This window comes from Pteropus medius, unplaced genomic scaffold, assembly GCF_902729225.1.
Source record: "Pteropus medius unplaced genomic scaffold, Ma_sr-lr_union100, whole genome shotgun sequence".
Lineage (NCBI taxonomy): Eukaryota > Metazoa > Chordata > Mammalia > Chiroptera > Pteropodidae > Pteropus > Pteropus medius.
Window position 1 is genome coordinate 766,471 of NW_024349798.1, and position 15,587 is coordinate 782,057.

Sequence of the window (15,587 nt, forward strand, 5' to 3'; positions counted from 1 at the left end):
AAAAGAGTATTGCTTTTGTCATTTCAAAGGTGTTGTTAACCTAGATGCACAAAAACAATGGACAGGGCTTGCTTTAAAACCTTTTGCTAAAGAAGTTACAGGCCTGGGTGAGACTACTCACCATGACCTGCCCAGTTAGAAATTTATGATCAGATCACCCTGTGAGATTACTTTGGGTCACAAAACTTGTACATACCTCCTTTTTTGTTTACAATTCCAATTATCACCTCGTAATTCAAGGCCTCCCAGGAACTATCCCCAGCTTGGAATTTGGGTTCCCATCTAACTCCTGGATTCCTCCTGCAGGCATCCCAGGTATCTTGGACTCATCCATCCCAAACCAAAATCATGATCTGAGTCATAAAATCTGCTTTGAGGCAATGGCACCACCATTCACCCAGTTGTTCAAACTAGAAATATAGGCATCACTTTAACCTTTTCCTCACATCCCATATCTAGCCACCAAGTCTTATCTATTATATCTTAAATATTTCTCAATTCTCTCCATTTCTCTCCAGTCACACACCCAACCCTTAGCCCTTGATCACTTGTCATCAGTGACAATGCCAAGAACTGGCTTGTTGAGACTGCTGGGACTTTAGTCCTTCCTCCCCACTACTATTATTTCCAACCAGACTCCCCACCCCATTCTTTGATATGGACAATTTCTGTTTTCTCAATTTTATGTAAAGTGCTATGCAAATGAAACTTCAAGCTGAGTCAAGGCCTCTAGCCTCCTGTTTTAATAGCCAGAAAGCTGCTCCTAACTGTCCTAGTAAGTAAAAATTCCAGACCTTGGGCCATCTGCATCAGCCTCCTAATGGGTCTCCTTGTGGCCAGTCTCTCCCCATCCCCAAAGTCCTCGCTCTTGCAGGGGTTCCATTCCAATGGAGGTAAACAGAGAACAAGCATGAGAGAATGTAATATAATGTCAGGGACTAATGAGGGCCTGGTCCTCTCATCAGAGGTAGAAAGAAGCAGAGATGAGGCGCAGGGGAGATTCCATTTTAGGCAAGGTGGTCTTTGGTGAGGTGGCAGTTTAACAGACCTAAGAAGGTTTTTCTACCCAGCAGCCAGGGAAAACTTTTCTAATTGCAAAGCTGACTGATAGAGGCACTCTACTTCAAGTCCTTTTATGGCTCCTTGCATGGCGGGCCCCTATCAAGTTCTCCAGCCTCTTCTTTCCCAGCCCTCTACACTCCAGCCACACTGGTCTTACCACTGGTGTCTCTTTAGAGGATATTTATCCACTCTGGGCTTTCTCACACATGATTGGTTGTCTCTTTCCTTTCCACCCAGTCAAAACCTACAGGGTAACATCATTACCTCCAAAATCCTCCCCAGCCTTCAGACTATATTATATCTCCTGTAATATTCTGTGCTTTTTTTTTTTGGTCTCAGCATTTTAACACTAGGAATAATTACTGGAGTTCCTGAAGGCTCATGGTAACAGAGGGGTCACATCTGTTTTTTTCATCTCTGTGCATATGTCTATACCCATTGTCTGGGGGAATGCTAGGCATATACTAAATATCAGTTGATATGATTGGTTGATGTTTGCATGTATGCATGATAGCAATAACCCATATCTGTTAAGTTCACTCAAAAATTATAATAGTGATGAACACTAAGCACTAACTTGTATTTTCACATAAATTAATTCACTTAATTCTCACAGCAACACTGTTAGGTAGACTATCATCCCCATTTTACAGATAGCGAAAAGATGGTTAAGTAATTTTTCCCAAGTGATATAACTGGAAAGCAGCAGAGCAGGGACTTGAACCCAGAGACTGACTCAAGTGTGTGCCCTTAACTGCTGTGCAGGACAGCCTATCAAATCCAGGTCTTTGGAGTGCCAGGGTACCAGGAAGACAATATTGGAGAAACAAACAAGGAAAAAGCTCACAAAGTTCCAGCTTTTATCAAGCTTACTTTCTGATAGGGGAAGACAAAAACCAAAACCATAAACAAGTAAAAAAACATAAACAAGTAAAAGTATAAAAAAAATGATGTGTAATACATGTTATGAAAAAAATAAAGTGAGGGTGGGGAGAGGGAGTAAGGAGCATGAGTAGTACTGTTTTAGACAAGGTGGTCTGATAAGGCCTCTCTGGTGTGGTGACATTTGAACAGAGACACAAATGCTTTCCGGGAAGAGTGTTCTAAAGCAGAGGTATGTAAGTACAAAGACCCTGAGACTGGCCCAGCTAACTCTGGCAGAAAACAACCAGGAGGCCCAGGAGGCCCAGGAGGCTGCAGGGAACAGGGAACAGTAGGAGACAAGGTCTGAGAGGAGGTCTGGTTATGGCAGGGCTTTGAAGGCCCAGCTAAGAAGTTTAGATAGAATTCCATAGAATTCTAAGTATAGTAGAAGGACTCTGATCAGAGGCCAGTGTTGAGACTGGGCTGTAGGAGTGAGATTCGTAGGTGACTGCTGTCGTTTACCTGAGGTGATGGAGACTGAAAATTTTAATTTGAATAGGAACCTGAGGGTAGGGTTGCCAGATTTAGCAAATAACTCTTCCATGGAACCTCTGAGAGGAGCCTCAGGAAGGCAGCTGTAGAGTGGCTGAGGTCCAAGGAGGCTAGGAGGTGGGGAGCTGCTAGAATACTTCTCTCTTCTCTGGAAGGACTGGGAACTTCTGAGAAGACAGCCAAGCACAGCAGAGCCCAGAATCCAGCACATCTTAAGCAAACACAGCAATGAAAAACATCCCAACCCCAAAGAAGGAAACTAAATGCATGACATCCAGTTCTAGGAAGGGTGTGGGAAGACAGACATTCCACATGCTATGCTACTGGGAGGAGTGTAAATGCGAACAATCATTTTTTATTTGGATTTATTAAGACTATGTCTTAAAAACATTTTTTATTTGGATTTATTAAGACTATGTCTTAAAAACATTTTTTAAAATATGTTTTGCCCCCAGAAATTCCAATTTTAGAAATTTATTCCAAGGAATGAACAAAAATGACCAAATATGCATGTACAAAGATATTTATCACAGCATGGTTTATAAAAAGCAAAAAAAAAAAAAAAATGGACATGACATAAGGTTCAACAAAAGGAAAATGGACAAAGATATAAAGAAATAGTTGGGAGACAAGGAAGCTCAAATGGCTAATAATAAATATCCATCCTCATGAATAATCAGGGAAATGTGAAAGAGATGACATAAGTATTTCACAGAACAAAAAGGATATTGCCCTTATCTGTAAAGTTGTATTTTATTTAACAATTCTTCACTCCTATGATGCACCTTAGTGCCCAGATTATGGTTTCTAAAAGGAACTAAGGAAGGTTGCAGAAAAGATTGAGTCTGTTTCTAAGGCTGAAAGGTACAAGGTGGGCATGGAACATTTTGCTGAGCCAGGAAGAAAAAGAGTTTTCAAAGATTAGCAAAGTCTTGTTGGAAAGACACAAGAACCATCCCAAGGGCTCCCATTAGTCAATGCTAAGAGCATTGAAACCTCAAAAGGAGAATATTGGGCTAAGGTCAGTATTGGCTCAGTCCATTAAATGGTTCACAGAAGAGTAAACATGAAGTACTGCATTCTAAAAAAGGTGAAGAAAATAAGATGTATACTATTATTTTGTTGTTATTTTAAAAAGGGGGGAGGAGGAGAAAAAAAACCCAGAATGTGTGTTTATTAATTCTAGGAGAGAGGTACACATGTATTTGTTATACTGTCCTCATTTTTTTAACTAAAAAATAATGTAAATTGTTTCTAGAGTAGAGGTAACACTTTGCTTTATAATTACTCTTTTAAAAGTACATATATTTTATGCATTCTGAAGTGTATTATATTTCATAACAGCAAGGGATTGCTTGACTAAATTATGATATAGTTGTATAATAGCAAATGGGCAATTATTAAAACGATGCATTGACATGGGATATATTGAAAACAGCAGGGTACAGAATAGTATATTTTGTATGATTTCAATTATAAATTGAGAGGATGAATATGTTTGTATAGGCAGAGAGAGAGAGAAATATGAAAGTGTGTTCACCAGTATGTTGTTAACTGGAGTTACTTCTGGGTAGTAAGATTTGGGAATAATTTCAACTTTTTGTATGCTTGTCTGAATTTTTTATTTTATTTATTTATTTATTTTAGGTGAGGCAACGCTTGGTTGACCTCACAGATTGCAAGGACCTTGCAATGTGAAAAAACATAACGACATGTATAATATGATTGCATTTTGTAAAAATAAATATCTCTAAATGAGCAAGCAAAAAAAGTACACCAAAAGTTTAGAAGAATATACTCCACCCTATTAAATGTGATCATCTTGTTGAGGATAACAAGGCAAAACTATGATCTTTTCTTTTTTGTTTTCCTCTATACTTTTTTTAAAAACATTTTTTTTTCAGTGAGCGAATATTGCTTCTTTTTAATTTATGGAATACTTCCCCAGCTTTATTGGTATATAATTAACAAATAAAATTGTGTTTTAAACTTCTAAAATAGGTTTTTTATTATAGAGACACTGTGTTTGCTCTTTGCAAAAAATGAAATCCAGTATTATGAAGTATAAACCAAAAAGTATGTCCTTCTCTTCACCTTCTCAATTCCACTCTGCAGTGTTAACAGTTGCTTGCATTTTCTCAGAAATTTTCCATGCATATGTGTGTCTTTTATGCCTACTAATGATATTATACTATATATATTGTTTTACATCTTCCCTTTTTACATTTAATATATGTGTAACTTCTTTCCAGGTCAATACATATAGATTTATCTCTCACTTTTAAATAGCTGCCAAATAGTCAATTGCGTGGATATGCCATGATGTATAGCTAACTTTGTACCATGCTGTGATAAACAACCTTGTACATTTATATCTTGAGTTGTGCAAGTAAATCTATAAGGTAAGTTCTGGAAGTGGAAAAGAATTACTGGGTAAAAGAGTGTGCATTTAAGATTTGGAGGAGTACTAAATATTGCCCTCCAAAGGGGCTGCACCAATTTCTAGTGCCATCTACAAGGTATGGAGGGTGCCTGTTTGCCCCTCCCTCATCAACATTACTAATTGATGATCCATCAATGTAAAATATCAATTGTATAGAATAAAAGCTTTGTTTTTATTTTAATTTTTTATCTTGACACAAACTCTTATTGAAAAGATATGTTATGCACAAGGTCATACAGAATAAAACAAAAATTCCAAACAGTAAACAAAGTGTGCAGTAAAAAGAATGTCTCCCTATTTGTGACTTCCCACCCCACCCCGCCTCTAGTTACTCTGTAAAAGACTGTTTTATGAATATAGAATTTTATATGTATGGATAAGGGATATTTCCTCCAATAATGGAGGAAATAGTAGCATATGGTACACGCTCATTTTTTTTTTTTTTTTTTTTTAGCAAGGACCTCAAGTGCAAAGAACTAGATTAATTAAAATCCTTAATCTGTGACATATTGTTATTATCTGTTCATGGCTCTCTTTTATTTATTTACTTGTTGTCTTATGTTTTTATTTATTTACATATTTAGTTATAATATTGCAATACTGTTGACAACAACTGGCATCTTCAGATGGGCTCCGCATCTATCCATTCAAGCTGCTTCCCCACTCCCCAAACCAAGAACCCGCTATCTTCAACTTTGTAGTTATTGTTTTCTTGCCTTTAGTGTTGTAGTTTTATTCTCTATGTGATGATTAAGCAATATATTGTTTAGTTTTAGTTGTTTCTGAATTTTAGAAAAAGGGTATCATGGTGTAGGTAGTCCTCAGGCTCTTGCTTTCTTTTTTTACACTCGGTATTACATTAATAAAATGCACCCATTCTGTTATGTGTGACTGTGGTTCATTCAGATTTCGCTCTGTGTAATATTTCATTTTGCCAAGATACCCAGTGTATTTATTCATTCTCCTGTTGAAAGGTATTTGAGATTCTTTCTGGTTTTTTGCCATTTGTTCACTGCTGTTATGAATATTCACGTCCATGTCTCCTGGAGCACTTGTGCAGGACTTGCTTGTGGATATTTGCCCAACAGTGGAACTGCTGGGTTTTAACATATGTAACAATTCAATTTTACAAGAAAATGATAAATTGTTTTCCAATTTATCATGATCTAAAGTGACTATATAGATATATATTCCCACCAGCAATGTATAGAAGATCTATTGTTCTTCTCCAATACCTGGTGTTTTTCGACTTCTTAATTTTTGCGGTACACTGAATATAAATCTCATTATGATCTTGATTTGTATTTCCTTGATTATTAATGATATTGAACATCTCTTCAGGAGCTTTTTAGCCATGCTTCCTTTTTTTTGAAATGCATGTTCAAGTCTATTGCCCATTTTTCTACTGGTTTATTGTCTTTTATTGTTTTGTAGGTGGTTTTTAGAGTATCTTGAGATATATCCTTGAATGGTTTTATGTGTTTGCACATATCTTCAAATTTGTAACTTATAATTTAATTTTCTTTAATTTTAATATAGTTTCATTCATTAATATTTTATTTTATAATTAACCTTTTGTGTTTTGTTTAAGAGATTTTTTATTATCTAAAGGTCAGAGAAAAATTTCCTCATATTTTCTTTTAAAACTTTTAAAGTTTTGCTTTTGATAATTAAGTCTTCATATCTGGAGTTGATTTGTGTATAAAGTAAAGCAATGATCTAATTTCATTTTTCCCATATGGATGATCTCTTCTTCTCTGCTCCATTTATTGAATACTCCCCCCCATTGATCTGCCATGCCACTCCTGTCATTTATCAAAGTTTCATATATTTATGAGTTGATTTTAGTGAGTTCCTATCGCTAAGAACACCACCTTGTCTTTGTTATTACAGCTTTTTAAACAATTCTAGTAGAGCAAATCTCCTCTATTCTTCTTCAGAAGTATCTTTCTGTTCTTAGCCCTTTATTTCTCCCTATTTATTTTTTAATGGGCTTGATGAGTTTCATGAAAAGCCTTGTTGGTAAGTTTTATTAGCATTGCATTGACTCTTACAGATCAGTTTGGAGAGATTTGTATCTTTATAATATTGAGTCTTTCTATATCCACGAACATGAGATATGCCCACTTACATATTAATAATAAATCTTGAAGATTATTCCAGATCCGTACATTAGTATCCACCTCATATTTTTAAAGGCCATAGTATTCCACTGTGTGAATGTCAAATGACTTAATCAATCTTCTATTGTGGATACTTGAGTTGTTTTCATTCTCTAGCTTTAGAAAACAATATTTTAGTGGATATACAAGCACCGAATATGAAAAAAGGGGGATTTTGCTTATTTGTTTAACTATCTTTCTATTGCTTGTTAACTGGCTTGTTCTGCACCAAGCAGAATGGGCCGCGGTATCTTCAGGCAGATTCCTCACCTTATTCTTCCCCCATGTCTTCCCCAAGAGACTGACAGTGGCTCTTTGATCCCCAATGTTCATGTCAGGGGCCCCTAGGGAATCTACAGTCGCTTCTCCTGAAGTGGATGTGGGGTGAGGTGGAGAAGTTTGAGATAAAATAAACTGATTTCCTTAGATAAGAAAAATTGCTTTGGTTCTAAGGGGTGCCAAGATCTTCACACACATTTCATCAAAGCTGCCCACCGGCCCTGAGAGGTTAGCATTTTTACCTCATTGTTATTCCTACGTTAGCCTGCAGCACTGTTCACACAGTATTTTAGAGACCTCGACTGGATTCCAACCTGGAATTGTCCCAGCAGGCCTTAGGAAATGTTTATTGACAAGTAAAGTAAAACGGGGTGTGAGTATATCAACACTTGTTAACGGATTTTCCTCCTTTCAAAGTTCTAAACAGGCTCATTGTTTTGTTAATGAAAAGTCAACATTCATTTGCATCACTGAGGGCCTCACCTCCTTTTTCCACAGTGGGGCTCGGTAGGGCAGAAGCTGGTATTACAGAAAGAGTGAAGCGGCCAGGAGACCAGGAGATAGAATCTCTTCTTGTTCATCTGATCTCTGCACCTAACATAGAGTCTGACGCCTAGTTCCATAAATGGTATTATCTTCAGAACTTTTACAGAATAATTACCCCAATAGCGCTACTTCCTGGACATCTACCATGCTCCAAGCATTGTGGGAAGCTTTTTTCTTTTGCTGCAGTTTTTAATTCTCAAAGTCCTGTGAGGTCCAAGGCCTTGTCCCTTTTTGATAGGTGTAGTTGACTCTCAGGCTCACAGGTAATTAGCTTACAATTACAAAGCAGATAGCTGGCAAAGCAGGAATTCAAACCCATATTTGTCTTGAATTTTTCACTTAAGTTTGGATGATCCCTTTTTATTGTTGTGCCTTGGTGTACTTATGTATAAAATCAGGATAGTCCTACCAGTCTTGCCTGTCTCACCCAATCATTGTGAGCACTATATTTTTATTATCAGTGCTATAGGCAAACTAATATAAGTAATAATTCTAACTACTTTTAGAACACCAATAATTCTCACAACTCCATTGAGATAGGTTTTGTTATTATGGCATTTTGCAGATGAGGGACGCAAGGTTCAGAAACGTGAAATCATTTACTCAAGGTTCGGTTCATAGCTTACTCCGGGTTTGATGGGTCCCGGAGATAAGCTAGAAGAGGTTGAAAGAAGGCAAGAGAGGACTCCCTCCGACACTCAAGGCAGGGCTTCCCACCAACTCTGGGAGGAGTTGTGAGAAACTGGAAGCTCAGTGAAGGCATCTGTCAGTTTTATCCACCACTGCCCACCACACCACAGCCTAACAAAATGTCTGGCATATGGAAGGCGCTCCACAAACATTCCTCGTAGCCTGTTCTCCACTCAGTAGCCAGCAACAGCCACACTGACCTCCTAGTTGGCCCTTGCTCACCCAGCACATTCCGACCTCAGAGACTGTGCACTGCTGCTCCTTCTGCCTACAGCATTTCTCTCCCCAAGTTTTTATTTTGATATTTTCACTTTGTGTTGTGATAATTTAAAATTATGTTTTAATAAAATTATACATATAAAATTTTGTTTTTTAAAAAATAGAGATGGTAGAACATTATCAGTAAAGGCGAAACTCCATCTCTACTCCCTAGAAGTTTCTGTTAAGAAATTCTCAGATATCTTTCTAGAAATAGTCTATGTGCATGTATATATACTCTTCTAATACAAATGATAGCACTATACACACAGTTCTTCACCCTAATTTTTTTTTAACTTAACATTATATCACAGAGAGCTTTCCCTACCTTCCATATCTGCAAATGTAGGCAGACTTTATTCTTTTAACTGCCCCATGGTGTTTATCCATTGATGATTGTACAAGTTTATTTAGGAGATCTCTGTGGATAGACATTTTTTCCCCAGTTTTTGTGCTACAACAAACAGGGTTACTGGGATGATGATGATGATGATTGAATTATGATTCATATACCATCAATTCACCTTTTTAAAACATATAATTCAGGGATTTTTAGTATGTTCACAAAGTTGTACAATTATTACCACTATCTAATTCTGGGAACATTCTTGAACACACATTTTTAGGGCCTTGTAAGACTGCGTCAGCATGAGGCACTTCTAGAGGTATGGTTGATGAGCTTTGGGGAGATGATTCCTTCCAATGGGAAAAAAGGTGGGGTTTATTCGTCACCCACAAGCAAAAGCCCTGGGTCTAGGGGCTTGGGATCACCACATTACTCTTGCAATGCTGAGCACATGCCCGTGGTGATGACTGTCCAGTCCCATAGAGAAAATTAGGTCCATCTGAATTTTCACACACTGGACTTACTTAAAGCAGGCCAGGCCCCTAAATATTCTAGTTAGAACAGAACGTGCTGTATCGTGTGGTCCTTTACAAAACTAAATCAGATATTGTCATTCCTATGCTACAAAACTCTCGAAACAAACAAAACAAAACAAACACTACAGCCAAATTAAACAAATTCTGCAATGGCCAGCATCTCACGCATAGTAGAAGCCAAAGTCCTTACAAAGACCTGCAAAGCCCTACCTGGTCTGGTCCCTGCTCTCCTCTTGCATTTCATCTCCCACCCCCATTCCCTCTCTCTCACTCTGCTCCAGCCACACCAGCCTGGTCTAATCCTTCAGCTCACCCACCATAATCCCACCTTAGGGACTTCACACTGCTGCTCCCTCTGCCTAAAGCATTCCTCTTCCAGATAATTGCATGGTTCCTTTCCTCGCTTCATTCCTATCTCTGCTCCCTTGGCATCCCTCAGAGAAATCTTTAAGCTCTCTATATAAAATAGCACCCTGAAACTTTTTAGCCCCTACCCTACTTTTTTCTCCAATCGACATATATTTATTTCTTTACTCTCTGTCTTCCTCCTCTAGAATTTTAATCTCCTAAAGGAAAATATCTTTGTTCTTTCCATTCACTGCTATGTTGTTAAAATAAAGCCTGATACACTGTAGGTGATCAATAATTGTTGATGGAATAAATTAATAAATAGCTTCCAAAAAGACACAAAACAAAGATTTTAAAAAGTCCAAAGGGTGAGGGAAGGGGAATGGACAGAGGACCTGAAAAGACAATTCACAGAAAATGAAAATACAATGATTTATAAATGTCAGGCAAGATGTTCAGCTTCATTCATAATAAAATAAGTGTAAATTAAAACTTTGAGTAACTGTCTTTCACCTATTAGTTTGGGAAAGATCAAAAAACTTGTTACCTGCTCAATGTCACTAATCATTAGAGAAATGCATATTAAAACCACAATGAGATATCACCTCACATCTGTCAGAATGGCTATCATCAATAAATCCCCAAACAACAAGTGTTGCTGAGGATGTGGAGAAAAGGGAACTCTTGTGCACTGCTGGCGGGATTGTAAATTGTTGCAGCCACTACACAAGACACTATAGAGGTTTCTCAACAAATTAAAAATAGAACTATCTTATGACCCAGCAATTCTACTTCTGGGTATTTATCTAAAGAAATTCCAAACACTAATTCAAAAAGATATATGCGCTTCTGTGTTCACTGCAGCATTATTTATGATAGCCAAGATATGGAAGCAATCTAAGTGCCCATCAATAGAAAATTGAATAAAGAAGATCATACAATGAAGATACAATGAAATATTACTCGGCCATAAAAAGAATGAAATCTTACCATTTACGACAACATGGATAAACCTAGAGGGTATTATGTTAAGTGAAATAAGTAACACAGAGAAAGACATATATCATATGGTCTCACTTATATGTGGAATCTAAAGAAACAGATTCATAAATACAGAGAACAAACTTATGGTTGCTAGATAGGAGAGGATTTGGGGAGGCTGGGAAAAGAGATTAAGAAGTACAAATTGGTAGTTATAAAATAATCATGGGATGTAAAGTACAGCATAGGGAATATAGTCAATAATATTATAATAACTATGTATAGTGCCAGATGGGTACTAGACTTATTGGAATGATCACTTTGTAAGTTATATAAATGTCTAACCACTATGTTGTGCAGCAAAAACTAATATAAAATAATATCAAATATCAACTGTAATTGAAAAAAAAGAAAAAGCTTATTACTTCATGTTAGCAAGGATATGGGAAGTAGGTCCTCTCATGGATTGTTGGTGAGTGTGAAAATGGTCAAAGGTTTGTGAAAAACAATTTAAGTAAAAGAATGGAAAGAATATCCACTGATGGAGGAGACTGGTTAAATGTATTATGGTGTAGCTTTCCAATGGAATATTATACAGAAGCTAAGAAGGAAGTAGATAGCTATTATTAAAAAGGTATAACCCAAAAGAAATAGTTACATGAAAAAGTAGTATACCGAAGAGCGTTTACTATATATAAACATTTGTTTAAAAGAAGAAAAAAAAGGAATTGCTCTGAAGAAACAAACAAGAAATTAACATTATGTCTCTGGAAAGAGAAAATAGAGCAGGGGAGGAGCGATGGGGAAAAAAGGAGACTTTTTACTGTACCTTTCTAAACAAGCTAAAAACTTTTTATGTTAATTACATTAGCTGCTATATTTAACTTTTAAGAACGGATAGTATATGTACATGAGACAAAACCCAAAGGTACAAAAGGATAAACAGCAAAAATTAAGTCTCTGCTAAAAAAAAACAACCACCCCTACAATGATGGGGATATGTCAAAAGGACACAGGAGCTAACTGAAAGCTGGAGAGTAATAAAATAGTACTGGGGTATAACTTAAAAGTATAAAATAAATATCCATGAATCTATCATAATATAAATAAATGATTGAATAAGAAAATAAATGGAGAAGAATCAGATTTCCCATGCAGAAGAATTCCAAAATATTTATGTAGATACTCCATCTTCAAGGAGGTGAAGCCTAATATCCTGGCTCCTGTAGTATAGGCTATGCATGGTGACTTCCTTCCAGTGAGTAAAATATGGTAAGAAAGGGAACAAGAGTAATTTGCAGTGGAATCTGACTGACAAGCACTACCTCAGCCAACTGATTGAGTTCAACATTAACATCTATAAATTATCTTGAAGGCACGTACATACCCTGATATGATGTGATGAAGTGGCACTTTACCTCTGCTTCCTCCCCAAACTCTTAACTCTAGTCTAAGAAAAACAACATACAAATCCCAATTAAGGGATTTTATAAAATACCTGACCAGTACTCCTCAAAATTGTCAAGATTATCAAAAACAAGGCAAGTCTGGAAAACTCACAGTCAAGAGGAGCCTAAGGAAAAAATGTAAAGTGCTATCTTTGCAGAATCCTGGGACAAAAGATATTAGGTAAAAACTAAGGAAATTGGACTGAAGTAGGAACTTGCATTAATAATAATACATCAATAGTGATTCAGTAATTATAACGAATGTTAGATATTAATAGAGGAAACTGAGTGTGGAGTATATGGGAACTCTGGACTATCCTTGCAATTTTTTTGTAAATCTAAATCTGTTCTACATAATAAAGTTTATTCTTTTAACTTCTTCCCCAAATAAGTATGTTCCCTTTCTTCTTCTGACTCCATAAGTCATATAACTTCTCTGAACTTCAATTTGCCTATTTTGAAATAGGGGAATTATTTTTAATCTTTCCAACTATAATCAATAACAATACTCTCATTTAGTGAATATTTCTGTGTACTAAGTTCTGTTCTAAGCACCCTTCACATGCATTATCCCATGTAACCATCACAGTGAATCTGTGGGCTGGGATTGTCATTTTCCCTGTTGCCCACCATGGAAACAGGCTGCAACTAGACCAAAGTCACAGAGCTGGTCAGCGAAGGCCAAAGTCGAACTCTGGTCTGTCTGATGTCAAAGGCTCTAAACCTGTGTTCTCCACTGGCTCTGGCTCCTCCTTCCTTCTTCTATGCCCATATATAGATGCTGCCCACCTCAAGCCTATTTTGAAAGATGGGCCTCCCCAACAAACTGCAGGTAAGTAAGCATTCTCCTTAATAGAGCTCTTACAGTCTGCTTCTTAGAATTTCTAATCAGGAAGGTATCACCAGTAATGACAGAAATCATTCCGTGAGCACTCATGCTGTGCCAGGCACTGTTCTAACGACTTTCTGCTTCTTAACTTATACAGTAATGATAGGAGAACCCATTAAAACTCCATCTTCATATATTGCTGGCATGAATGCAGCCACTTTGGAAATTAATTTGGCAGTTTCCTAAAATGTTAAAATATGACCCAGCATTCCACTCCAAGGTAAGTAGCTAAGAAAATTGAGAACATACATTTGTATAAAAATTTGTACATGGATATTTGCAGCAGCATTATTCATAATAATGAAAAGAAACAACCCAAGTGTCCATCAATTGGAGAATGGATAAACACAATGTGGTTTATCCATACAACGGAATATTTTTTGGCAATAAAAAGAAACGAACTACTAATACAAGCTACAAATGGATGAACCCTGAAACTATAATGCTAAGTGACAGAAGCCAGTCATAAAAGACTGGGTGAATTGTATGGTATGTGAATTATATCTCAATAAAGTTTATTTTAAAGAAAACCATTTTACAAATAAACCATGGCACAGAAATGAGCACATTGCTTAAGATTACATAGCTACTCTGCTGAGCTCATTCAAAGCAAAGAAAGGCATTTCCAAATAGCAGCCTCAATAGTGAATGATTTGGGTTTGATTTTGCTCTTCCCCAATGCTGACAGTTGTTTTTGGACTCTCCTTTGACCTCTGCCTGAGGAGCTGCCTGTGTAGGATCAGAATATGCAGAGATGGACCAATGAAGCATAGTGGCTATGAGGATAGGCCCTGAGAAGGCAGCCTTCGTGATTCTTTTTTTTTCTTCTCACAGTATGTGTTTGTTGTTTCTCTCACAGTAGCTTGTAAGCTCCAGGAAAGCTAGGATTTCGTTTACTTCTGTATTCTCAGACACTAGTTCATTTCCTGGTGTGATGGATGAAGTGAATGGTAGTTGAAAGAATAAAGGGCAGTTCGATGAATCAAATGAATAGGGAGGGTTTGACTTGGTTGCTGGGGAGTACTCACAGAGATGGAAATAGGGTTGGGGGAGGGCAGGGTCAGGTCTAGATGACTGCTTGGGATATCAGAGGTATATGGGAGAGATCTAGGAGAGAGTGGATACACATATCTAGAAACTATTTCACTGAGAGTGCTTACAGAAACTAGGGAATACCCTGAATAGTGGCGACGGCCCATTCCTAAACAATAGAGTGGAGGGGATGGTGGCAACCTGGAGAGATCATAACCCATCTCAAAGGACAGTCATAGAGAAAGCAGGTACAGTGTCAACAGATTTTTGGATTTTTCAAGATAAGCTGAAAAAAGACAGCGATGTTAAATCTTGTCTGCAAGCCAAATTTCTCCTGGTCACCTGTTTCTGACTTCTGTTGGAACAATCTAGGCTTGAGTCTTCCTAGAAGACTTGGGTATGTGTAGTGGTAGCAGAGAACATTGGATCCATCACCCGTAAGGTGATGCGTACACTTGGGGCAAGTCAATTTTGGGTGGCTCATCTGTGAGCCAGCTTGATTAGCAGTCACTTTCAAAAAAAAAAAATTACATCAAAGATTGTTAATATAAATAGATGCAAAATAGTACATTTCACAGGATTCCATTTCTCCACAATATTCTAAATACCTAGTTACAACTAAGACCTGGAGTAATACACTCATGACAATTAACAGTGGTTTTCTCTGTGGGGTGCGATTATGAGGCACTTTCCCTTTGTATTATGTATTTCCGTGTATTTGAATTTTTATAATGATGTGTTAAAGAAAAACCAGTAAGTTAAATAAAATTAGACACCTTTCCTAACATAACCATGCATATATGTATGTGCAGGTAAACATATAGCAAGGTGCCTGAAGAATATCTACCAAATAATTGACAGAGGTTACCTCTGGATAAGGGATTGGGGTTTGCGTGGGTTTGGCAGGTGAATGGGAAATTTAGTTTTGCTGTCTTTCTGCAGTGTTTCAATCTTATATAATGATGTACTCCTGGGGTAGAGAAAAATGTGAAAACTCCAGTGCCCAATACTCCAATCCATCCATCCATCCAGAAGTAGAACTCTCCCACGTGGGAGGGAGGGGAAAACTTTGTCAAGACATGGACACTACTGTTCTCCTCTCTCCCTGACCCCAAGACCCAGCCTAACACCCCTCCCCCCACCTCACCACC